The 26,577-nt window shown below is 37.5% G+C and overlaps 2 long non-coding RNA genes across 2 annotated transcripts; both read right to left on the reverse strand.

Annotated features, from left to right (window-relative positions):
• Nucleotides 1-1,518: 1,518 nt before the first annotated feature.
• Nucleotides 1,519-2,394, reverse strand: LOC116667263. Its single transcript, XR_004324091.1, has 2 exons — nucleotides 2,340-2,394; nucleotides 1,519-1,773 (listed from the first exon to the last, which is right to left on the reverse strand). It is a non-coding gene; the product is annotated as an uncharacterized LOC116667263 (long non-coding RNA).
• A 6,931-nt stretch (nucleotides 2,395-9,325) lies between these two features.
• LOC106729455 lies at nucleotides 9,326-26,513 on the reverse strand. Its single transcript, XR_001365869.2, has 3 exons — nucleotides 26,222-26,513; nucleotides 13,121-13,171; nucleotides 9,326-11,496 (listed from the first exon to the last, which is right to left on the reverse strand). It is a non-coding gene; the product is annotated as an uncharacterized LOC106729455 (long non-coding RNA).
• Between the last annotated feature and the right edge of the window lie 64 nt (nucleotides 26,514-26,577).

Raw genomic sequence — 26,577 nt, forward strand, 5'->3', positions numbered from 1 at the left:
TGGATATATTCCTTTTTTCCTTAATTGATGTATAGTTGATTTACAATGTGTTAGTTTCAGATGTACAGCATAGTGATTCATATACACACATATATTCTTTTTCATTATAGGTTATTACAAGGTATTGAATGTAGTTCCCTGTGCTATAAGTAGGTCCTTGTTGTTTATCTCTCTTATATACAGTAGTTTGTATCTACTAATCCAAACTCCTAATTTATCCCTCCCCACCCTTTCTCCTTTAGCAACCATAAGTTTATTTTGTACATCTGTGAGTCTGTTTCTGTTTTGTAAATAAGTTCATTTGTATCATTTTTTTAGATTCCACGTATAAGTGAGATCATCTGCTATTTGTCTTTCTCTGTCTGACTTCACTTAGTGTGATCATCTCTAGATCCATCTGTGTTGTTGCAAATGAGATTATTTCACCTGAATATATTCTTTAGTATAATCTAATCAGAGGAAATTGATATTTAAAGTTTTAGTTAATCCTCACCTCAACATAGCTACAATACGATGTTAAAAATTCAGAATACCATATTTAGTCATTAAATATAAACAATGTCTCCCAGCAACCTCACTGGAAATCCCCAGGATGTTAATTTACACTCATGACTTTATTATGAGCCTAACCCTATCATTATCTACAGAGGGCTATTTGAGGAACCAGACCTGGCAAAGTCCCAAGACCACTACCAAACTTCTACAAAATTCCCTCGTTTCTTTTGTTATTATAATTTTTTAAGTGTGGCAAAATACACATAACATAAAATTTGCCATTTTAACCCTTTTTAAGTGCTCAGTTAATTGTGATGCAACCAATCTCCAGAACCTTTTCATATCAATAAACGCTAATTCCCCCGTTCTCCCCTCCCCCAGCCCCTTGTAAACACCATTCTACTTTTTACCTCTATGAAGTTGACAACTAGGAACCTTGTATAAGTGGAATCATACAGTATCTATCCTTTGGCACTGGCTCATTTCACTTAGCACAATGTCCTCAAGGTTCACCTATATGGTAACATGTGTCAGAATTTCCTTTCTTTTTAAAGGCTGAATAATATCCCATTGGATGGATACACCACATTTTGTTTACCCTTTCACTTGTCAGTGGATTCTTGGGTTGCTTCCACCTTTTGGCTGCTGTGAATGATGCTGCTGTGAACATGGAGATACATGGCTGTACAAATATCTTTTCATGTCCCTAGTGTCAATGACTGTGGCTATATACTGTTATTATACTTTGGATATCATTTTTAAGTTTATAATTGCTTTATCCCATTATCATTTTCCATATTACTTTGTATAATTTGAATGATGGAGTTGTAAGGGACTTTCCAGATGACCTGGCCCAACTCTCATTTTTCAGATGAAGAACCTAACACCCAGGAGGCTTTAGCAGATGAAGTCTCATGATTATCTGGTGGCGGAATTAAGACTAGAACCAAAGATTCCATGTTACTGAGTCCAAACTTGTTCTGCTCGTGTTATGGCAGGCCAATAAATCGAGAGACAAGTTGCTGGGGCAAGGAATAATGCCTTTATTCAGAAAGCCAACAGACCGAGAAGATAGGGGACTCATGTCATGGAGAACTATCTTCCCCAAGTCAGGATTCAGGCTCCTTTTACACTAAAAAGGGGAGGGGGTGTGGTTAGTTGTTGTGTTGTTGCGTGCTTCTTGGTGTTGGAATCCTTTGTTCTTGCAGCTGTCCATGTAGGTCAGGCCATGATGCTCCCGTAAAAGACAAACATAATTCCATATCCAGTGAAAATATCCTTTAAAAACCAGGGCAAAATGAAGACATGAAGATGAGATTGAAATGATAATGCTACACAAAATGTAAAAACTGGTGAAACCTAAATAAGTTCTTTACTTTAGTTAATTGTGTTGTACCAATGTCAATTTCCTGGTTCTGACAATTGTGCTGGACCATATAGTAGTTATATTTTTAATTTTTCTGGATCCTTAATATTTAAAAAAAATCTTTCTTTCGCTCCTCTCTCTCTCACCTGTGCTTTCTGATAAGGAACTTAAAGAAACTAGGTGGTATTTGTGAAATCTGACTGGAAATCTCCTTGGCTGGCTCCATCAGTCCATTAGGTACATCACGTACTTTCCATGTTATCACAGATCACAGCACTGCTAGACTTTTCACCACTGCATAACAAACATCTCTCTCCTTCCAGCTTCCAATAACATTTCCCCCACTTTCCTTTAAGCCCTCACCAACAGTCTCCTTAAAGGCAATCAGGCTTCAGCTAAGAGTATCTTTGTGACGCTCTACCCTTCTCCCACTGCCTGCTCCCAAAGCCAGTTCTTGTTTTATTACAGCAGCACCCACCTGCAGTTAGCAGAATCTGCTCCAGTTATATATGCTGCAGAGTGAATCACCCGATTCTTAAGGGCATAAAGTGACAATGATCGTGGCATTAATATTTCTCATGGTTTGGACTAGGGGGTTGAATGGGCTCAGATACCTCTTGCTTGGGAGTTCTCAAAAAGTCAGACTGGGGCTAGAGTCATCTCAAAGCTTTCCTCATTCCTATCTCTGGTGGTTGATATTGGTTGTCATCAGGGACCTCATTTGGGCCAATAGCTGGAACATTTTTACGTGACCTCTCTGGGTTCCTTGCTCAAGGCACTAAAATTCAAGGGTGCAATCCCAAAGAGAAAAACAGAGCCACGTGGGAGCTGTATTTTCTTTTATGACTTAACTTTGGAGATCTTCTTTCTGGGGTCATTACAGACAATCACCACATTCAAAGGTAAAAGATCTACCTCTTAATTGGGGGAGAGGGAGGTTTCTGGAAGAGCATGTAAGACTGGAAATACTGTTGTAGTAATTTTTGGAAAAGACAAAAATACACCACAGGTCCCATTTGATAAGGTGGTGGCTTGGTCAGTTTTCAGGTTCTAAGCCATTACAAGGCATCTCTCTTCAATTACAGGTGGTCAGTTATCTCCACGATCAGTAGTGGACAGGATCCTCTAACGTTCACAGGGGCTTGGCTAAGGGGGATGTTTTGATCATGCTTTCTAAATGAAGTAGCACCAAGGTCTAGATATGAAGCAACATTTTTTTTTATCAGAGAGATCAGGGCTTGGCAAACTATTACTTGAGGGCCAAATCCAGCTGCAACATGTTTTCGTAAATAAAATTTTATTGGCACACAGCCATGCCCATCTGTTTATATATTACTGGTGACTGTTTTCATATTACAATAGCAGAGTTGAGTAGTTCCAACAAGACCATATAGCAAAACCTACAGTATTTTCTATATGGCCCTTTACAGAAAAAGTTTGCTCATCCCTGAGAACCTGCTACCTCATCAGAAAAACAGATAGGTGTACTTTCCTGTCTCAGGATTTCACAATCAGAAAGGAGATTTTTCCCAGTCTCCTTCAGTCTCATCTTTTTGATTAAAGTGCACTAGGGGAGGGGCCGGTAGGATGCTCTACCATTAAGAGGTGGGAGGATGGTGGACATCTTGGCCGCCAAGTGTACTGATGAAGCTAAACAGATCATAGATCAGAAGTAGATGTTTACAGAGATACTTCTTAAGAAGATCTCAGACTAGGTGGAGTCCTAGCCACAGACTCCAGGTAACTTCTTGTCACGTCTATTTACTGAGAGTAGATGACAGAATCAATGAAACAGCCTTTAGTTGGTGGGGGGGGGTGTGTGTGTAGGCTGACCCAGGAATGAATCAATGAATCAGAAAACTTCTCTGTGGAGAGACTGGATGCTCAGGTCTTCCTGGTCACTGCTCTTTAAGCAGAGCTATTTTTTGCTTTTTCTTTCTATCTTTTTTTTTTTTTTAATTGAAGTATAGTCAGTTTACAACGTGTATTAATTTCTGGTGCACAGCATAGTGATTCAGTTATACATATATTTGTACATTCCTTTCCATATTCTTTTTCATTATAAGCTGTTACAAGATATTGAATAGGGCTCCCTCTGCTTTACAGTAGGACCTGGTTGTTTATCTGGTTTTTCTTTCTGTCTTATGCTGAAAAGTTTTTCCTTCTCTCCAGTCGGGGCTCTTTCTGTAACATAAACAGTGAGTCATGGGCTCTCCCTTAATAACAGCAAGTTTTTACTGAAGGAAACTGTATTTCATGAAATCATCCTCCATGTCTTGAATTCTCTGCCTGTAAGTATTTGTTTCCTCTCCACTGACCATTTCTGTTCCGTCTTTACATTCTTCCTGAATCGGTTTCTTTGAAAGAATGTTCGTCTGCTCAGGGCGTTCTTTCAGAGCTTCTATTTCCAGGGCTTTGCATTTATTTTCCAGTTGTGCTCTTGTTAACTGCAGTGATCAAAAGTCAAGCCACAGCTTTTTGTGGCTGTTCTCCCTGTCCATTCCTAGCTCCCGTCCCATCACTCGTGGATTGTAGATGGTCTGTATCATTCTCAGCTAATATTGGTGTAGATTTTGCACATGTGGCATAAGTCATCTCTCTTTTCTGATCTTTTACCACATCATTCCAATGATCTACCAGTTGTCCATTAACTCATTTACACCTTTCACTTTCCCTTTTGTTATACTGTATTTGCCCCCTGGCTCAGAATGAAGATCTGGCTGCTTCAGTTGGACAGTGCAATGATTAAAATGTTCAGTTTCTTTTTCCTTGTAAACAAGAGTTCTGTGTCTTTCTGAGTCTTCTGAATTAGTTAGGTTTGTCTTCTGGGTAAGTTTTGAATTCCCAGCTGCTGCTTCCTCCTCCGTGCTGTTCTCCAGTCTTGCATTTCTTCTTCAGTAGGAAGCAGGACTCTAAATTCTACCTTCTCTTCATGGACTTTACTTCATTGGGGATATTTTATATTTTTGAAAAAATTTTAGAGTTCCTTATGACATCTGTATAGATTTTTTTTCTTTTCTATGTTTTATCCCATTTCTTTACATAATATTATTTCTTGGTTTCAACATAACAAGCAGATATTTCAACACGTTTTCTCCGTCTTCTTCAAGCCCAAGGGTTATATCTTTAATCCCAATCCCTCCCTTAGAGATATTTGCATTTTTGTTTATTAGTTTCTTCAAATATTTGTTTACTCTTAGTGTTCTCTCTTTCAAAAAACATTTTTGTCCTCTAGTATTTTAGTCAAACTCCCAGCTTTTCAAATAATCTAGAGTCTCAGGTTTATATCCAGTGCGTGTGTCTTTAAAGAACTGAAGTTCTTGTCCAGGTTATTTCCCACATTGTTGGCTAGAATTTCTGCCTGGACCAAATTTAACTTTGGCTCTATGGCATGTAGCATGACTTTAATCAGGAGGAATGTTGAGAACCAATATATTTCTCGAACTATCTTACAGTCCATTTGTCAACACGAGACGTCTTTATTATAAGCATGAATGTCTTTATTGTAAGTTTTTCATGGGATAACTTATTCTTTACTCCAGTAGAAGCAGAATAATCAAGTTGTACTCAAGTTCCTTTGAACTGATTGATTTTCTTTATGTATGAATTTCTTCAAGTCCCCATGATGTGTGTAGTTTAATTCTGTGTTAGGCTCCTACTCAGTAAGGCTGAAGATTTTTGTTTTCCACAGAGTGCTCATTTTTTTTTACTCTACTGAAACTCTTAACTTAAGTAGTAAATATCTCTCTGTCTCTGTTTCTCTCTACCAGGCAGTAAAGAAGCGGCGGGACTCCCAGGCAGAAGAAAGAATGTAACCAAAGACAGAGGCATGAGGGAACTGCATTTATTTGTGGAAGAACTTCTGTGGTTTTAATGGGAGAGGTGGCAGGAGATGAGGCTAGGAAAATAGAGTGGAGCCACTGTGGGGAAGGTCCCATGTGGTACCCTAAGGAGTCTGCCTTACCGTGCTGATTGGGGAATCACCAACATTTGTTTATTTGAACACAGGAGCAGTGTATAGCTTCCACGTTGAGAAAGATAATTCTCCACTAGCAGTTTTGGAAGGTGGTTTGATAGCGGGTGAAAGGGATTGCAAGCAGGGAGACTGTTCAGGAGATGGCTACAGTAATCTAGGGAGAGCTGGGGAAGGTCAGTGTGTCCCAGATCGCAGCATCCTTGAAACACTGAAGGGAAATCTCCAGTGATTCTCACGAGTGGTCCCACTTGGTGGGCCTATGAGGAGGAGGGGTGGCATGGGAGAGAACTGGATGCTGGAAGAACTTTCGGTAGCCTGACTACTGCCTGCCTGTCCTTCAAGACACTGCCCCGACTGGATTCAGTCTTGCTGACTTTTCTGCCTGAGCCAGAGCCCACTTCGATCTTGTTAATGCCCTGCACTCTGTGTCTTTTACCAACACTACATTCACATTCCCCTTGTGGATTAACTGGAGCTGACAACAGTGCCGTCCCAGTTTCCGCCTGTGCAGCCCCGACGCTGCACCAGGTACGACATGGTGATGGGGACACTCAGGAGGCTGCCTGGCAGGGCTTACTTGACAACCAAACAGATGTGGAGAGAGAAACAGCAAGAAGAAGCAGCCAATGGCCACTCTGATGTGTCCATCTCAGACAACCGCATGATTAGCAAAGGCTTGAAATGAAAGAAGAGGCTGGCGTGAGAGCTGTTTTAAACTGTTGGAGTTTGAAGTGCCCGCAGGACATCAGGGTAGCTCTCTAGCAGAGAGCTGGAAGCACCGAGAGGGTTTTCTCCATTTGGAACTCTTTACCTGCGGCCAAATGCCCTTATGTCATGTCACAGAGTATGTAAGCGCCTAGCCAGAAGCTTCCTGTCTAAAACACTTACCAAGGGTGCATTGCACCCTTTGTTTTTCTATTATGATCTTTCTAGTGTTTCAATTCCTCGACTATATACTCCAACTCGTCCTGGTATCTCCTTGGTTTGACAACCACGTGGTACCTTCTTCCTTGATTTATAGACCACCTTGCTTACTCGCCAAATTATCATCATCTGTCCTGGAAAATGGTGATAATTAAATTATGCCTATTCCACTGACTTCCAAGAAGTTGTGAGAATTAAGTGGACATAAGTAGATGAAAATTGCTTTAACTGTATGTTTCATGAACAGAAATAATTTTATGAAGTTTTTGATATAGGCTGATGGTGATCTTTCTGAAATCTGTCTTAAATTATAACGCCTTCAGCCTCATATTGAATTACTGTGTTTGTGTACAACTCTATATAAATGAAGTGGTGTGTCTATACATTTTATATATATTTATTTATACCTTGCCTCAATAATTCAGATATGTCTCTGTGAATGTACAAATTCGGGGTTCCAAGGCCAATGTGAATCCTTTAAAGTTTATGCTGAAAGTCAAAAAAGAAAGTGAGTGGAAAAGATGATTATCAGCCCTGGTGGGAAAGATAGAATTGAAACTCACTTAGGAAAGGTCATTTGGGGAGGGTGGGAAGTACCATATCACGCTTCCAGAAAAACCTTCCCCGGCCATTGCAAAGTGGATTGGCTGCCTCTTCCAGCTCCTAGCACCGTGTGCACAGCTCCTTTCAGCCCTGCTTACCTGTACCGTGACCACTCTTTGGCTACACATGCTCTGGCCCTTGCCTGATTCTTTGACTCCCTTTTCTCTTCCTGCCCCACAGGTTGTATATTTCCCATCTGTTGCTTTAGTAAGCAACCTGTATGTTTCCTGGGGTGTGATAAGCTCAAGGACTATTAGAACTGGAATTTGGGGTTTTCAACTATTTATATCATACATCGAACAATGTCCGATATACAGCACTCACTAGAGCAACGTATAGCATCAATTTTGTATGCCTGTGTATACAGAAATGGTATGGGAGTCCCATGTATATGTATGTATACACACACTGTAACTGAAGGTCACTGTGGAATATATATACATGATATGTGTGTAGACAGTTTTATAATAATGTACTATATATAGTTACATATACGTGGTGTGTGTTGTGTGTGTAGACAGCTGTATAATATTGTATGTTACTATATGTACAATACATATAGCTGTGTATTTATATATATACACGCCCGCGCTATATCCACACCTGTCTGTCTGTCTAATCCGTCTATCGCGTGCACTATAGCAGTGTATAGCAATGACCTCCAATGCAGATGAAGTGAATGCTATAGAAGTGACAGCTGAAGATGAAGCATCACACAGAGTGTCAAGGCTCTTTAACAAACGGACCATGGCTAATTGTGAGGGAAATCTTAATCACCGACCACAACCACAACCACAGCTCCTTTGTCGCATACACTGCGGCTGCCCTCAGGAGATGACTTGCACTTTAATTCCCCCCCTTCCCCACTCTCTCCCACTGCCCCGACTGTCATCCCAGCATTGCAAAGAAATTCATGAGTCAATGTTTGACATTCTTTTTACAAGGATTCCCTAGATCATTCCTATTAGCAAACATGTTTTTGCTCCCATCTTCCAAAAAAAAATCCCTTGATCGCCTCCACCACCCCCTTCAATTACTGCCTTAATTTATAGACGACTTTGTCATCTTTAGAGTAAAAATTCTATATTCATTGTCTACAATTCTCTGTCAAATCTACTACAATCAGAGATGCACCCAGCCCACTCCTAAACTGGTCTCCTCGGGTCACTGGTCATCTGCATTTTTGCTAATCCACCGGTCAGTCCCAGCCCTTGCCTTACTCTCCCTGTCAGCCGCATCTGTGATGGTCGGCCACTTCCTCCTCCTTGCATCATCGCTTGTTTCACTCAGCTTGTAGGACACTGCTTTCTTCCGGTCCTTCCCGCATTTTCCTGCCAACTCTTCCTCAGTCTTTCTTTCATAGTCCTCCTCATCTCTCTAGCCTGTAAATGTGAGAGTTCCCATACCACAGTCTTTGGTTCTCTTCTCTTTCTTTCTAATCCACTTGGTAATCCTTTTTTGACTCTCATGGCTTTAAATATCATCTATATGCAGGGGACCCCCCGAATTTCTCTCTCCAGCCTGGACCTCTCCTCCAATTCCAGATCTGGATATCCAGCTGCCTGCCTGACACCACCATTTACAGCAGTAATATACCGCTCAAATTTTACAGGCCTGAAACTGATCTCCTGATAGCCACCCTCCCCAAACCGCATCTCCAGCAAATCCTCCTGCTTCGGCTAATGGTAACTCCATTCTATTCAGGTACAAAAACAAACATTAAAATGCTGGTGTCATTTGACTTGGACTCACCTCTCTCTCTCATAGCTGATCTGTTAGTAAGCCATGCCAAATCCACCTGACAGAATAATTGAGCCACTTATCAATCCCATGACCACCACCACGGTCCAGGCCACCACTGTCTCTCGCCCAGATGATTACAATAGCCTCCTAGATGTTTCCCCATGTCTTCCCTTGCTCCCTATAGTCTTTTTCTGTTAAAAATGTAAGTCAGGGGGAGGGTATAGCTCAGGGGTAGAGTGCATGCTTAGCATGCATGAGGTCCTGGGTTCAATCCCCAGTACCTCCATTAAAAAAACAAATTTAAGTCAGACCTTGCCACTCCCCTACTGAAAACCCTCCAATGATACGGTTTTTCACTGCGTTCAGAGTAAAAGCCGAAGTTCTTCATAACAGCCACCACGCCCTATGCGATCTGGCTGCCCGACAGTGATGTCTGTGCTCTGATCTCCTGCTGGTCTAACCCCTGTTTTCTCTACCCAGCACAGGCATGACGCTACCAAAGACCAGGACTTGGTACCTGCTCCTTCCTCTACCTGAGGTGTTTCTCCCCACATGTCTGTGTGATGAGCTCCCCACTGCCTTCCCCCTCGGTTCAGAAGTCACCTTCCCAGGGCTTCCCCAGCCACACTAGGCAACAATTCAATTTTCCCAAACATTAACCCTCTCCATTGCTTTATTTTTTTCGTTTAGCATGATCAGTTTCTAACATCCTGTAATTATATTTACCTTTGGTTGGGGAGTAATTAGGATTATTTCTTTCTTTACTTTAATGGAGGTACTGGGGATTGAACCAGGACCTCATGCACTCTACCACTGAGCTATACCCTCCCCCCTTATATTTACCCTTTTGATTGTCTTTCTCACTGTGTGCTACATACAAATAAGGATTACCTTTCTGTTTTATTCATTATTGTATCCCTAATGACCAGAACAGCATCTCACACAACCCAGGCACTTAAAAAATGTCTGTTGAACAAATAAAAGAAAAATAACTTAAAAAAAATTCCTGTATATTCAAACCCTATATCCATTAGCAAGTAGGCACACGAGTGGAATTATAAAAATCACTATACGATATTTGTAAATATATTTATTAAAACAATGATTATACATTACACTGATTACACTGATTCCAGATCTAATTACACTTAAGGAGTAAAGTTAAATTATAATTAATTGCTTTAAGTTCCAACTAGAGATTTATCAAAATGATAGCCTTAGGATATTAATATTATTTCTTAAACTATTTAATTTGCTTGTTCATATATGTTAAACACAGTTAGAACGCTCAGCAGGCCAGAAAGCAATTTTGTTTGATGAAGTTGGTCTTAGTGTTTTGGTTTAAATTCACTTGATATAAAACGACATTATCTTTAGAGATCCTCTAAATTTCATATGGATAACTGTTATAAAATATTTCTAAAACGCAGTCATTTCATTGTTACAGGGTTACTCACGGGTTAAGATCCACTTGAGGAAGTCACATTTCCATTTCACTGTGGAACATTTAAAGTGTTCGCAAAACTGACTCATCAGAGAGCAGGGGAAATGTCATATGGGTCTCAATGACATAAACATTCTTGAAGAGTTTTGAAGTATTTTGATTCTTTTGAAAATAACTTTCAAACCCAACTTGTAAAGAATTGATTTTCTGAGGAGAGGGTGTGCGTATTGCTCAGTGCTAGAGCACGTGCTTAGCATGCATGAGGCCCTGTGTTCGATCCCCAGCCCCTCCATGCCAAAAAAAAAAAAAAAAAAAAAAACCAAAAAAAAACAAGGACCCCACTCCCACAAATAAATAAAATAAAATGGTTTAAACAATTTTTTAAAAATGAAATTACATTTTAAACATTCTATTCAAGAAGTAAGTCTTCTCTATAGCAATGAATTTCTCATCATCTTCACATTGTTTATTACATTTAAGTGATTTGTATTAATTTGCCCCCTTTTTGCACCTTCATTTTGAAGTCTGGTTGGAATTTGTTCAGTAAATTAAAACACTTAAATTTTCATTGAGTCTTTTCAGACTCTACATCTGCAAAAATATCCAAGGAATGATCCAGAGCTCCAGCTACTGCAAAAGAAGGATCTTGGTTGGAAACATGAAGAAGAAAGCATCCAATGCTGTTCATCATTTTCTTAATCCTTCCTACATCACTGCGGTAATTCCTAAGATATAACACTAACAGCATTTACTCGAACATTGGCATTGCTGTCATAAAAGCTTCCTTTACATTGACTCAATCAGGAGTCAAGTGCTGAGAAATATTTTTAGAGACCACTGTGCGCAGAAGATGCCTTCTTATTGTTTCTGGGATTATCATGCATAAGCAGAATTTGACCAAGAGAAGAGAAGCTGTGATGGACACTTTGCAAGGTCCCAATGATTCTGCAGCAAGAGAGAAGAGGAAGGGCCTAGTGAAAAAGCAATTTGCAGATCGATACATGAGTACAAGGTCATTTGTGTGAAAAAATTCAAATGCAAAACACTACACCCTTTTATTACATACACATAAAATGGTAATGGTGATGTAGCAAGTGCATGGTAGCAGTTTCCAGAAGGGTGCAGGATTTCACTTGGTGTTCTTTGAAGGTATGACCCTTATAATGATAAGCATTCACGGAATAAAAAGATGTAGAGAAAGACTTCATGTGATTATAGAAGAGAAGACAAAATGGGTCAAAAATTCAGCTCAAAACAAATTTTGAAGGTGTTCCTAAGGAATTAGTTTGGAACGCTAATGGAGTTGTAAGTCTGCTTTACAGAGCACTTTGAATTAGTTGTGTAAATTATCTCTTTTAATTCTTACCACAAGATTGAGGGAGATAATATTATTTCCTCTTTACCCAAGAAGGTGTCTCATTTTCAAGAATCACGTTAATACTAAAGGAGTTTGAATTTGAACTCAGTTATTTCCTCCAAAATCCATCCCTCCACTGGACCAGACTGCATCCAGTAATTTTGTCAAATTTCTTCTGTGGCCAACAACCAACATAACTTTTCCTTTTAAGTCTTTTAATTCTTTTATTATTGCAATACTGTTACTCTGTTACAAAAAAAAATAACTACATTATTGCTTGCTTCTTTTAGATCAAAGCAAATATATTTAATGAATGTTGTACACATTTATTATTGAATCATTGCAGAATAAAGAAAGATTAAAGAAGGAAACAAAAATTGTGCATGGCCATACCATTTAAAAGCAGTCACCGTTAACATTTTGGTAAACATTTCGGCCTCTTCAACATCACACTGTAATATTGTTTTGTAATCAAGAATTACTCATTCAGCAAGTATTAATTGAATGCTGAAATGTGTTATTACATAACAACATATTGTGAACATTTCCCCATCATTAAACATCTTCTATGGTCATACTTGATACACTGTAAAGTTTTAAGATAGAGTTCTATCCTTCTGCTTATTTAATAGAGTATACAAGCTAATATTTTTGTATTTAATGAGAAACTCGAGAGACATTAAATTACTATTTTACTAACAAAATCTCTGAGTTTTCTATTGAACCACCTATCAAAACATTTGGAATTTGTTTTATCTGCTTTGAAGCCATTTCCTATGGGTTAATAGGTGCCAGAAGTTGGCAAACAATGGCCTGAGGGTCAGATCCGACCCAATGTCTGTTTTTGTTCTAGAGTTTATAAGAACACAGTCACACTCATGTGGTTACTTGTCTTTTGCGATTTTATGCTACCACAGTAGAGTTGCTGGTCCACAGAGACAGTATGGCCTCCAAAAGCCTAAAATATTTAATAGCTGGGCCTTTACAGAAAACGTTTGCTGGCCCCTGGTACAGACTAAAATGTTGATTCCTGCTCTGAAGCTCCTCTGGCCTATATGCTCACAAAGCACCCTACTGTGGTCCTAGAGAGGCAATTCCAAATAGAGATTCCAGCTCTCGAACATAATGTCAGATGCTTGAATCAGAATTTGTCTGCACAGCCTCCCCAAATCCATAAAATCAACAAAGAATGTAAATAAAACCATATATTACCCAGCCTTTGGCATTTGTAGGAGACAGGGAACAACTCGAACTTCAGATTACCTGTAAGTAGAGAAATAAACATCAAATTCCAACAGAAATCCCGCTCCTACAAGCCTGTGGATGCTTAGAGTAGGGGAACTGTGACTTAAACAAGTCCCTTCAAAAGAAGAGAGGGGAGCAAAGGACTTAAACAAAGCGTTGACCAAAATCACCCCAGGAAGGAAATGTCCAACGTTGCGTGTTAAAACTCAGCTCTAGCAGGGAAGGGTAGAGCTCAGTGGTAGAGCGCACGCTTAGCATGCACGAGGTCCTGGGTTCAGTCCCCAGTCCCTCTATTAAAAACAAACAAACAAATAACAACAAAAGACTTCGGCTCTGGGAGGTGATCAGCATGCAGGAGGTCCAAAACCAAACCAAACCAAACCAAAATAAAACAAAACCTCAGCTCTGGGAGGTGTTGTTCACAATACTGGATACATGCAAGATGCCTGAAGGTGACTGGGACTGGAAACAGCTGCCTCAAATACAGCATTTCTTTTGTGAGGGCATCAGAGGAATACAGAATGGGGGGGGGGGGCCTTGGAGAAACTGCAGTGAGTGGAAAGAAGAAAGTTAAATTAAGGATCCAAAAAAAAAAAAGATCCTGAAAAATAGGACACACCAACCCTTCCACCCTTCAACACCACCATAAGCTCATTTACTTAAAAAACGCTCCCAACAAAACCAACCCCAAAGCAGTGCGCTATAGCATAAAACTCTACACTGAATTATACATTCTTAAACCATCATGTAAAGATAATCAAACCACTCAGAATCATAAATTCAAACACTCACAAGAAATATGGACTGGAAAAAAAAAAAAAAAGGAAAGAAATGCAATAAGAATTGACCAAACTCAGGAAAAAACTTGAATTAAAAAGCATATGTCTAAAAAAGATGAAGGACGACCAGGTGCCTAAGGAAGAAGGAATTCAAATAAAAACCTAATAAGGGACAATGAAGAAAGTGAGTAAAACAACGCGAGAATGAAGCTGAGATAAAGATATTTAAAAGGGGATTAACAAGAGTGTGAAAGGGACGGAAAACAGACACACACAGAATCAACATACACGTAACTGGAATCTCTGAAGAAGAGAAATGAAACAATGGAATAAAATGAGTGTTTAAAATTTTTAAAAAGCTCCCAGAAGTGAGAAAACTTAAAAATAAATATTGAAAGAAGCCACCACATACATGGGAAAAATGACCTGTAATGAAGAACCCTGACATGTACGTTAGAAAAACCACTAGACTTAAAAGAGAAAGGAAAAAGCCTCAGAGACCTCAGGCATAAAGATAACATTATTTATAAAGGTAAGAAAGGCTGGCATCAGACTTCTCGAGAGCAACATGCAACGCTTTAAAAAAGCTTCAAAAGGGTATATAATTCATACCAGAATAAATCTAACCCTCCTTAAGGAAAGACAATGAAATCTAGGGCCCGACAACAAAATAGTCACAATGTTTAAAATCCAATTAATAATTAGCAAATGTGCAAAGAAGCAGGGAAATGTAATCCATAAACAAAGAAAAATTAGCCCAAGTGCAACAGATCCAGAAATTGCATGGAATTAGCAGACAAATCCTTTAAAACACCATTTATAAAAATGCTCAAGGATGTAAACAAAAATATAGACAATAACTGAAGGGAGAAATGGAAGATATAGAAAGAGAAGGCCAGTTGGAAATTCCAGACCTGAAAAAGATGATGTAACTGAAATGAAGAAAAAAAAAAAAAAAAAAAACCAGATTGAAAAAAAAAAGTATGTACCCGAAGATATAGCAATAGAAATGCTTTCAAATGAAAGTATAGAGGAAGGAAAAGACATAATAAGTCATCTAATATATATGTAAATTGAATCTCAGAAAAATGGGGGCAGAAAAATGTTTGAAGAAACAATAGTTACGAAGTCAGCCAGAAAGAGAAAGAAAAATGTCAGATGATATCACTCATATGTGGAATCTAAAAAAAGAAAGAAAAAAAAAGGCCACTATGAACTTGTCTACAAAACAGATACAGACTTGCAGACATAGTAAACAATCTAATGGTTACTGGGGGAAAGAGGGTGAGAGGGGATAAATTTGGGAGTTTGAGGTTTGCAAATGTTAGCCATTATATATAAAAATAGATTTAAAAAAACAAGTTTCTTCTGTATAGCACAGGGAACTATATTCAGTATCTTGTAATAAACTTTAATGAAGAAAAAGAAAATGAATATATGTATGTATATGCATGATGAGGACCTTGCTCAGAATTAAAACAAAGAAAACAACACCAAGTCATGATATCATCAAGTTGCTGAAAACTAGTGAACAAGAGAAACTTTTAAAAGCATTTGGACAACATAACGCCTTTTGCAGCAACATGGATGTCCCTGGAGAATGTCATTCTAAGTGAAGTAAGCCAGAAAGAGAAAGAAAAATACCATATGAGATTGCGCATATGTAGAGTCTGAAAAGGAGGAAAGAAAGAAAGGAAGGAAGGAAGGTAGGTAGAAAGGAAGGAAGAAAGAAAGAAAGAAAGAAAGAGACAAATGAACATAAATACAAAACAGAAACAGACTCACAGACAGAATACAAACTTGTGGTTGCCAGTGGGGAGGGGGGTGGGAAGAGACAGACTGGGAGTTCAAAATTTGTAGATACTGACAGGCATATGCAGAATAGATAAACAAGATTATACTGTATAGCACAGGGAAATATATACAAGATCTTGTGGTAGCTCACAGTGAAAAAGAAGGTGACAATGAATGTATGTATGTTCATGTGTAACTGAAAAATTGTGCTCTATGCTGGAAATTGATACAACATTGTAAACTGACTATAACTCAATAAACAAACAAATAAACGTAAAAGGAAAAGCATTTGGAAAATAAAACACATTAGTTGTGGACCAAAAGTAATAAATGCCAAAGTAATTGTAAATAGTTGCATATCATTCCCCTGTATGTCGGTGTAGGTTGTCTCCAATTTTTTGCTCACTGCATATCCTTGAATGGAATGAAATGAAAATAGGGCATTTGAGGAAATTTATGTGAACATTTCTAAAGTCCCCTTCTTTCATAAGTCCCTCTTTCTGGTCCCTGTTACTGAATGCCCCAAATTCAGTAACTTGAATCCCCCAAATTAGTTTGCTTTTATCTCTTATGGAATTTATCATATTTTGCCATGGGAATATAAATCAGATCCTTCAGGTTAAATCCATCTCCCTCAGCTTGTGATCTCAGGAACTATGAAACTTCTTAGCACCTCATTCTCCCTCAATGTAAATACCCACAGCAAAGGTTTGTTATGAGGGTTAAATCACATGATACACACAAAGAATTTAGAACAGTGCCTAGCTCCGTGCTATATACTACATAATTAAAGTGCAATTATCCCAAAAAGGAAAAAAAAAATCAATCCCCTAGAAACTGGAAATGTACTTGAAACTAAACTAACTATATCTCAAGTTGATGGCACAGCCACATGGAGAAAAGAACTAGATCAAATGACTTTATTTCTTTAAATATATTTTTATTGAAGTATATAGTCAGGTTACAATGTTGTGTCAGTTTCTGGTGTACAGCACAATGCTTCAGTCATACAGGAACAGACACATATTTGTTTTCATATTCTTTTTCACTGTAAGTTGCTACAAGATACTGAATACAGTTCCCTGTGCTACAAGTATAAACTTGTTGTCAGATGACTTTCAAACACAGTATTTTTACTGTCTTTCCCTAATCGGATATGTTATACAGACAAAAAGAATGCAATAAATCCTTAAAGTAGGATAAAGCAGATAAGTAGCTATGTAAATGTCATTAGGAAAAAAATTTTAGTGTAAGAGAAAAAAAGACACAAATATAAAATCAGAGAAATTAAACTAAAACCCTGTAATCTTATATTTGAACTGGAATAATACTATGGATTCAATTTGAAAAAATGACCTATTTCCTAGCTCTGTTCATTGGAAAGACCTAGAAGTAATCACAACCCAGTGACAATGGGAATCCCTGATGGTGGCTTCTAACTACCATTTTGTAGTAAAAGGAACCAGGGATCTTTGAAAAAAATGACTAATACTGGGTCAGGGGCAGGAAATGTACAAGATGAGTCTGGGCCATCTTGGGCCAGAAAGCAAGAAAATTATCCACAGTTAATGTGAACAAATCTAAAACACACAGGAACCAACTTGAATAATTTCTCATTGGACGGAAGTGCAACAATTTAATCATCAAAAAGAATAATTAAAACAATTCGAATATATGAAAATTGTATTTCAGGGTAAAAAAACAGTTGATGAAAAAAGTTCTCCACAGTAGAACTTCAGCTAATAAGTTCAGAAGGAATGCTAGAATTAGAAATTATTTTTTGTTCAATCTCTGATGAAACGTTGCAGCTAGCCATGGTTGTTATTGCTAAAACAGGTGAAAGGCTGATTAAAAAGTTCTAAGGCAAGGATCAAGCTGAAATCATTTGAACTCGTGAACAATATTTCATCACGAATAATGAAACTGCCACACATTATGTGCCTGAAGATGTTATGAAACAGGTATTACACAACAAGCACTATGAAGTATTCTTGGCTAAAACACAGAGCCTGAATCGAATAAAAATTCTGGATCCAGAATTCTAGAAAAGGAGGAATATCATGAGGAAGCAATCAGCTAAATCCCGGGAACATTCTACAGTACGAATGATATAGTTTCTCCAGCAAATTATGATATGAAAAAAGGGGGGACAGGGAACTAGTAAAATCAAGTAAAAGGGACTTAAAAACATGACACTCAAGTGCAATACATGAACCTGGTTTAGATCTTAAATAGAATGAAGCAACTGTGAAAAGAATCAGTGAGATAATCAGAAAAAATTAACACTTGCTGGACGATAGATGATAGCATGAAGAGGTTTTCTTAATTTTGGTGGTGAGATAATGGCATGGTGGATACGGTTTTATTTAAAATCCTTATCAAACATGTATATCAAAGTTTGGATATGCCTTATAATATTTCAGCCAAAAAAAGAAAACAAAATTAGAAACTACCATGAATTAAATGCCAACAAATTGGACAAGAAGAAGAAATGGATAAATTCCTAGAAACATACAACCAAGCAAGACTGGATCGTGAAGAAATAGAGTATCTGAACAGACCTACTGCTAGTAAGGAGATTGAATCAGTAACCAAAACCTTCCAGCAAGCAAAAGACTAGGACTGGAGAACTTCCCTGGTGCATTCCACCAAACATTTAAATAAGACTTAATATCTATCCTTCTCAAACTCTTCAAAAAATCAAAGAGGAAAGAACACTTCCAAGCTCATTTGATGAGGCCAAACCAAAACCAGACAAACATTTCACAGAAAAAAGAAAATTACAGGCCAATATTCCTGATGAATGTAGATGCAGAATCCTCATCAAAATATTAGCAAATGAAGTTCAACAATACATTAAAAGGATGAACACACTATGATCAAGTAGAATTTAATCCAGGTATGCAAGGATGGTTCACTACCAACAAATCAATCAACATGATACACATTAACAAAATGAAGGATAAAAATCATAGGACCATATCAATAGATATAGAAAGAGCATTTGACTAAGTTCAGCATCCATTTATGATAAAAACCCTCAACAAAGTGGGAGGAAGGGTAACCTACCTCAGCACAATAAGGGCTTATATGACAAGCCCAACAGCTAACATTCATACTCAATGGGGAAACGCTGAAAGCATTTCCTTTAAGATCAGGAACAAGACAAGACTGCCCACTCTCACCGCTTCCATTCAGCATACTGCTGGAAGTCCTGGCCTCAGCAATTAGGCAAGAAAATGAAATAAAAAGAATCCAAATCACAAAAGAAGTTTTCTCTATTTGCAAGTGACATGATATTAGATATAGAGAAGACCCTACCAAGAAACTGTCAGAACTAATAAATAAATTCAGGAAAGTTGCAGGATACAAAATTAATATACATATCAGTTGTGCTTCTATACACTAATAACAAACTATCAGAAAGAGAAATTAACAATCCCATTTATAATTTCATCACAGAGAATAAAGTGCCTAGGTATAAATATAACCAAGGAGGTGAAACACCTGTGTACTGATAACTATTTGACACTGATGGAAGTAGTTGGAAAAGATACAAATAAATAGAAAGATATTCTGTGTTCATGGATTGGAAGAATTAATATTGTCACAATGTCCATACTACCTAACTCAATCTACAGATTCCGTGTAATTTCTAGCTAAATTCCAATGGAATTTTTCACAGAAATAGAAAAAAAATCTAAAACTTGTATCGAACCACAAAATACCCTGAATAGCCAAAGCAATCCTGAGAAAGAACAAAAAAGCTGGAGACATCACACTTCCTGATTTCAAACTATATTACAAAGATATAGTAAAACAACAATAACAAAACCCCATAACCAATCGGACCTTAAGTGAAAGGGATCAAAAGGTAAAAGAAAAAAAAAGGTTTTCCCTGAAATGCAAAACTGTATCAATTTAACTGTATGTCCTTGGGCTAGTTGCTTGGCCGCACAAAGACTGAATTTTCTTATATGTAAAATGGAAGTCTGAATAACATGCATCCATAGTCTGTTAAGAACGTAAGAGCATCAAATGAGAATTTGTATGTGCAAGTCTTTTGTGAACTGTAAAAAACTACATTAAAACTAGCTGGGTGTTATAACTATGTAAGTTTAAAAAGCTAAAGCTCTTATCTGTTCTTAGAAACAATCATCAGTGTATCTATGTAAACAAAAAAATGTGCAAGATACTGTATATATGTATTTACATGCAATATAATGTGTATGTGCAGTTGAATTGTAATAATTCTACCTAATAAAACTGAAAAAGGAAAAAAATGGAAGAAAAAATTAGCTGGGTGTTTATTTATGCATGCTTTTGTATACACACATTTTGTGAGAGTAATGGGATTTCAGATGATCTTTGTAGAATGGGTAAAAGCTAAATTGGCAGAGAAGAGAAGAGATGAGTCAGTTGTGGTGGGAAAATGGTATGCTACAACAGAGAGCAGTTAAAAAACCAGAAAGGCTGTGGTGGATGAGAAAAAAACTTAATAAAATAAAATAATGACTATTAATAAGCAGGAATGTAATAAAGGAAAACCATTCTCATTTAGAATTTAGACTATGACTAGTTTTGCCTTCCTAAGTTGAGGAAAGGATGTGCAAGTAAACTGTATCAGTAGCAACAGAACTCACACATCACTTCCCTCCGTATCCAGGTACTAGTCACTAGGAGAGGCTGAAATTTCAAATTTGGCCAGTTCTGGGCTACTCAAGAGAAAGTCTCTGAGTATAAGACCTTGGAGATAATATGAGTGAGCAGTTGGATATCTGAAGGCCAGCCCAGAGCGCAGGGGGCAAGCTACACAGTAAGACAAATTCAGTTTCCTGCAGTGGTTTAGTGTCAAGGACCCCTGCCCCCAAAACGGAGTAGCCAGAGCCCTGTGAAGAGACCCCTGGGAGGGGCCAGAAGGAAAAGAGGTTTAAAAAGAGCTGAGTTTGGAACCTGGGTTCTTTTTGGAGCAGAAGGAAGGGAACAGGGAAAAGAAGGAGATCTTTGTTTTACAGGAGCAGAAATTCAGGGTCAGGGGTGGTCACGAGAATGAAAACTATGAATGCAAAACTGAAGATCTGCAGGTCCTTGGAGAAGGAATTGGCCTTCCCATTTGATGTGGGTTGAACATTTAAATAAGAATGTCTCCTGACAAAGAGATGAGACCAGGGAAAATGTATATAAAAGATGAAGAAAAAAACACACAAAAGTACAGTACTGGCATAGAAACAGATACACAGATCAAGGGAACAGAAAGACAGCCCAGAAATAAATCCACACGTATATGGTCAATTAATTTATGACAAAGGGGCCAAGAATATGGGAAAACTAAACAGTCACATGCAAAGGAATGAAACTGGACCCCTATCCTACACCAATGCCCCCAAATCAGCTCAAATGGACGAAAGATCGGAAATCATAAAGCTCCTGGAAGAAGATACAGGGGAAAAGCTCTCAGACGTGCATCTTGGCAGTATTTTTTTGGATGTGACAGCAAAAGCAAAGGCAACAAAAGCAAAATAACAAGTGGGACCACATCAAACCAAAAAGCTCTGTACAGCAAAAAGAAACCTTCAGCAAAATGAAACAGCATTCTACAGAATGAGAGACAATATTTGCAAATCGTATATCTGATATACGATTTGCATATATTTTACATTAGATATATGATTTGCAAATATATTTATACATGAATAGTAATACATGAATAGGCATTCTACAGCATGAGAAAATATTTGCAAATATTTGGTTGATTATGCTGATAAGCTATAGTATATCAGATAAATGATCTGCAAATATAGTATATCAGATATGATTTGCAAATATATCAGATATATGACTTTCAAATGTATTTATACATGAATAGGCATTCTACAGGAGGAGAGAAAATATTTGCAAATATTTGGTTGATTATGCTGAACTGTAGTATATCAGATACATGATTTGAAAATATATCAGACATGATTTGCAAATATAGCATATCAGATATATGATTTACGAATATATTTATATATGAATATTATTCATCCATAAAAATAAAGGCTATCTTTCCTTTTGTGACAGTGGGGATGGACCTCAAAGGCACTATGCTGAGTGAAATAAGTCAGACAAAGACAAATACCATATGATCTCACTTATGTGTGGTTTCTAAAAAAACAAAAATAAAAAAACTGAACTCATAGAGACCAAGAATAAATTAGTGGTTGCCAGAGGTGGGGGTTGAGGGTGAGGGAAATGGGTGAAGGGGGTTCAAAGGTACAACTTTCAGTTAGACATAAATCTTGGAGCTCTAATGTGCAGGATGGTGACTGTGGTTAACAATACTGTGTTGTAGATCTGAAAGTTGCTAAGAGAGTAGATCTTAAAAGTTCTCATCACAGGAAAAAAAATTTGGTAACTACGTGAAGTGATGAAACTGTGATAATCATTTCACAAACTATACAATATATATATCAAATCATTATGTTGTACATCTAAAACTAACACAGTGGTATATGTCAAGTATAACTCTACAAAAAGTAAATTAAAAAAGGCAAAATGGGAGAGACAAGGGTATAAAAATGTTGATAATTGTTGAAGTTGCTAATTATTGAACTAATCAGGGTTGAGGCTGATTATGCTGTTAACTCTATTTTTGTGCATGTTTACATTTTTTCACACACACAAAAATTACAGAAATAATTTAGCTGCCTCCAGTCTGGATTGGCATTAAGTTACTGAATTGGGACTACATTAAAAGTTGGTTCAATGTTAAGGTTATGTTTGTTGTCAAAAAAAACCAACCAAAGAAAAAAGTCCCAGCTTTTTGTGTAATTACATTAACACATAATGTATATACTAACCCATGTTTGTAATACAAAAAAATCACTATAATGACAAATGGTTGTAAAGTTTTGTATTTCTTGAAATGAGATGATTGATTTTTAACTGGGTTATAGTAGGTAAGTTTTAAATCATAAGCTGATGAAGTTGGGTGATAGAGACATTTTCCTGAATATATAGAAAGTCTATTTAAATCATTTATTTGCACGAGGAAACAACCTGAGAGATAGTAAAGCTGGTTCCATGGCCGTGGGGAAGCTCACAGCTCATGTGGGATCTGGCAGAACCCCCAGTACAGAGACGAGCAGGTGCTGTTTTCCAAAGACACCTACTTGTGCATGTCCCGATACTATAGTTAGAAAATGCCTCAGATTTTTAGCTGCTTTTCCCAGAACTCAAAGATCGTCTTCCTGTTTATCTTGGTGGGATGCCTATGTTATACTTGTGATTTTTTTTTTTCTGTTCTCTGTAATGTATTAAAACAAGATTGTCACAGATGGGGCCACAAGAGGTCATTAGTTAACAATCAGATGTTTGACTTCCTGAGCAGAGACTCTTTTGTGCATTTTTAACATATTTTTAAAGGAGAACGAGTGCTAGGTCCCTTGAAGGTAAAGCCTGTTCACTGGGCTTTCCTCAAGAGTCAACACAGTCATTTCTAAATTCACTTCCTCATTTAACTCTGTCCTTTGCATTTAATCTCAGCTTTGCCTCTCTTTGTAAGTCTTTTGTCAGGTCCCAGTGCTTACTGCTTTTTGTAGTTTCAGTAAACATTGCCAGAAGTAAGGGAAGCCAAATAGGCGGGCAGTTAGCTTTGGTCCAAGCTGGTGTGATATGGTGATGGTAGCATTTTTACTTTAATTCATCCTTCAGTTCAGTTCTTGATTAGGTTGTGGGCAGGAAAAAAGTTGCGCTAATTCCTGGCTTTTGGAGACACAAGCCTTTGTTCTCCGCAGAGTATTAGGTAACACCCCTCGTGCTACTAATCTTATAATCTTAAAAATTGGGAAGGACACGCATTGCCTTCCTCTTATTTCATCTTCCGTAAGTGGGCACAATAAAGTGCCCACCTCATGGTGTTATGAGGATTAAATGAGTTAATAAGATTGGTACATTAAGAGTATCATATCAGTGTTCATAGGATAAATTCCTGCAACACACTGTGCATCTTCTCTTTGGACTTTTGAAAAAGTAACTACAGCTACGATGCTGGTAGAGTTCCAGGCTCTCCTTGGAGCTCATGTCATTCATTGACTATAGCATGGTTAGCAGATGGTTTGGGGAAACCTCACCAACATCGAATTTGTTGACATAGTATTAAACCAGAATAACTGAAAATTCTGAAATCATGGATCTTTGGAAATACTTGAAACAATATTTTATATTTGTTCTAATCATGAAACAGTATTTTACATTTGTTCTATTCATGAAAACTTTGAGAGGGTCACCTTTGATTAAGTATTGTCAAGATACACATGTTCAATTTGTTATTTTCTATATTTTTTGTCATTTTGCATGTGTTTTTTTATTTTTATTTTTAACTGAAGTATAGTCAGTTACAATGTGTCAGTTTCTGGTGTACAGCACAATGTCCTAGTCATGCATATACATACACTATATTCGTTTTCGTATTTTTTTATTGAAGGTTATTACAAGATTTTGAATATGGTTCCCTGTGCTATTCATTTTCTATACTTAATTGGAACAAAATGAAAGCTAATAAAGGTTTTGATATGGACAGTTATTAAGTAGATAACAATGAAAATATATGCAAAGTGCATATCGAGATGTAAATACACTTGTTTGCACGCCATAGTCCCAGACAGCAATTTTTGAGATAGACTTCTTGTAAGACCTACAAGTAACTAAATTGAGAAGAATCAAGAGTTTTTAGAACGCGTGTTCTCTAGTCAACTTGGGAATAGTTAAAAATCATTTATCATTACTATAGCAAAGGGAGGCTGAAGGAGTATTTGATTTTACTTGTATTGAAATTATATTTTACTTTTTATGATTTATGTATATCAAAACATTTTCATAGCTTATTTTCTTAAGCAATTTTTTTTGAAGTATACTGTACTTCCAATTTACGGTTTACAATGTTGTGTTAATTGCTGGTGTACAGCACAGTGATTCAGTTATACATACATACATTCCTTTTCATATTCTTTTTCATTATAGGCTATTATAAGGTATTGAATGTATTTCCCTGTGCTCTACAGTAGGACCTTGCTGTTTATCTATTTTATACATAGTAGTTAGTATCTGCAAATCATGAATCCTAAGCACTTTTTAGAATTTCTAAATTAATTTGCTTGGAATCTTGATTAATGCAAAGGGCAGAGCTAGCAATTCCTTTTCCTTTGTTTCTGTCCCATCCTATCCTCCCCTCTTTTAGGGCGTTTACTCTGAACTCTTGGCAGTCATTATTTGTTTACCTGCCTGCCTCCTGCAGTGGACTATACCCCTCCCCAAGTGTACGAAGGGTAACTACTTCATTTGCGTGCCACGGACAGTCTGGCAGGTTGCGTTCTCCTAACACATTTGTTAAACAGCCTAATTAGTAATATCTGCAACCATGATATTTTACTGAATTTCATAAAGCTCTGGGAAAGTTGGGTACACAGTTGAGATAGATCCAGATCTTGATTCTTTACAGAAAGTCGGATTTTTCGTTTGGTTTGGAATTTGAAGCCATGAATATAATACTTATCTCAGTCTTTCAAAGGCCAAGCTAAGTGGAATTACTGTCCTCTTTCACCAGGTTGGATCCCTCAGATACTGTCCATTTATATATATAGCTGAACTTAATGACAGTTTTAAGTTCTGTAGAGTTGATGAAGAGTTTTCGGACTCAAGTAGTTTTTTACAAATATTCTACAAAGTGGTTTATAACTTCTTATATTCTCCTGCCTTTGACCTTACACATTTCAGCTCTTGTGTTGTTAATCTGGAAGGCTATCATCTCAAGGACTGCTGAAGTTACTTGCAGTCTATTCAGATGATACACAAGCCTAGTGCAACATTTACCAAATTAGCAGGTGTTCCATAAAGATTGTGAAAATCTAAATCACAGCCCCTTAAAAAAACTGAAGTATAGTCAGTTTACAATGTTGTGTTAATTTCTAGTGTACAGCATAGTGATTCAGTTATACATGAATACATATATATATTCTTTTTCATATTTTTTTTATAGGCTATTATGAGATAGCGAATACAGTTCCCTGTGCTATATAGTAAGATCTTGTTCATCTCTTTATATATATAGTAGGTAGTATCTGCCATAGCTCTTTTTAGTCTTAAAATAAATGGGAGGCGGAAAGAAACACCCTTGGCTTATTTCTGGTAAGGCTTTTACGTACTATAAAACAAAGAACTGTATTCATCAACATAGCACAAATTCTACTAATGAGAGGTTTTTTTTTGTTTGTTTGTTTTTTTTAATTTAAAAAGTCGTTAATGTAGTTAAGGTTATTTACCACCCAAATCCACTTCTTCGGAGCAGTTCCATCAGTCTGAACTTAAGAGCCTCAATGTGGATATAGAAATGCACACTGATGACCTTATTTAACTTGGTAGCCAAATAGTTCTTCATGAGGTTTTAAACTCGACAGGTTTAAAACCCAGTTTTCACAGGATTGTTAAGTGGTAAAAATACATCAAATTTCAGTACCTTTAAATTTGGCTCAAACGGGGCACTGGGGCTTGGATTCACACGGCAGCAATACTTGTTTTTGTTTTTAACCATTTCAGGCCTTCTTGAATTAGAGGCTGTATTGGTGTGATGGAAAAAGCAGCCTTGGAATCTTGACAGTCTGATTCCTGGATTCAGTCCCAGCTCTGCGTGACCTTGGGCCAGCTGCTCTACTTCTCCGAATTTCCGTTTCCTCCTATGCAAAAGGGGGCTGCAAGAGCCACCTTGCAACCGAGTCTGGAGCGCGCCTGGAACACACCCAGTCGGGTCCAAACAAACAGCAGCCATATTAAGACCGCGACCATCGCGCGGCCGCGCTCTCCCCGGCAGGTGTA

Source organism: Camelus ferus, chromosome 11, assembly GCF_009834535.1.
Source record: "Camelus ferus isolate YT-003-E chromosome 11, BCGSAC_Cfer_1.0, whole genome shotgun sequence".
Taxonomy (NCBI): domain Eukaryota; kingdom Metazoa; phylum Chordata; class Mammalia; order Artiodactyla; family Camelidae; genus Camelus; species Camelus ferus.